The following is a 1,257-nucleotide window of genomic DNA, read 5'->3' as shown; positions in this document are numbered from 1 at the left end:
CAAGACCTAAAAAGCAGCTATTACGAGTTCTGACTCTAAACTATGGCTTGAGGCCATGCAATCCGAAATGGATTCCATGTATGATAATCAGGTATGGAACCTGGTTGACTTACCTAAAAATGTTCGACCTCTTCAGTGTAAGTGGATATTCAAGATTAAAATCAGCATGGATGGACATAAAGATGTCTATAAAGCTAGATTGGTTGCAAAAGGTTTCACTCAGGTTCATGGTTTACACTATGATGAAACTTTTACACCAGTTTCTATGCTTAGATCTGTTCGGATAATGTTAGCGATTGATGCATTTTATAATTATGAGATATGGCAAATGGATGTCAAAACCACTTTCCTGAATGGGTTTCTGGAATAGGAAGTGTTCATGACACAACCTGAGGGTTTTGTGGATCCTAAAAATCCTAACAATGTATGCAAACTTAACAGATCCATTTATGGTCTTCAGCAAGCGTCAAGGAGTTGGAATCATCGTTTTGATCATGTTACTAAACAGAATGGTTTTTCTCGAAGTGTAGAGGAACCATGTTTATACATGAAGTTTAGTGGGAGTAAAGTTGTTTTCTTACTTCTTTATGTGGACGACATATTACTCATTGGGAATGACGTAGATATGGTTGCTTCTGTCAAGAAGTGGTTAGGAAATCACTTCCAAATGAAAGATTTGGGAGAAGCTCAGCGCATTTTGGGTATCCGAATCAATAGGGATATATCCAAATGGATATTAGAATTGAGTCAAGAAGCCTATATCGATAAGATTCTTGACCGATTCAATATGAAAAACTCCAAGAGAGGTTTTCTACCTATAGGCAAAGGGATTACTTTGAGTAAGTCATAGTGTCCTACAGAACCTAAGGATATTGAACGCATGAAATCGATTCCCTATGCTTCCGCTGTTGGATCAATCATGTATGCTATGATGTGTTCTCGTCCTGACGTGATTCTACAACGGAAGCCGAGTACATTGCAGCCTCTGAAGCTGCAAAGGAAGCTGTTTGGATTAGGCAATTTTTAATGGGATTGAAAGTAGTTCTGACGGCCGAGGATCCTATCACTTTGTATTGTGATAACAGTGGGGCAATTTTTCAAGCAAAAGAGCCCAAGTCTAGTAACAAGTCTAGACATGTACTTAGGAAATTTCATGTAATTAGAGATTTAATAGAAAGGAAAGAAATTACAGTTTGTAAGGTTGGGACAGCTCACAACATCACTAATCCTTTAACCAAGCTATTGTCTCAAGCTAAA

This window comes from Silene latifolia, chromosome 8 (genome assembly GCF_048544455.1).
Source record: "Silene latifolia isolate original U9 population chromosome 8, ASM4854445v1, whole genome shotgun sequence".
Taxonomy (NCBI): Eukaryota; Viridiplantae; Streptophyta; class Magnoliopsida; order Caryophyllales; family Caryophyllaceae; genus Silene; species Silene latifolia.
Note: the sequence above shows the minus strand (reverse complement) of the source record.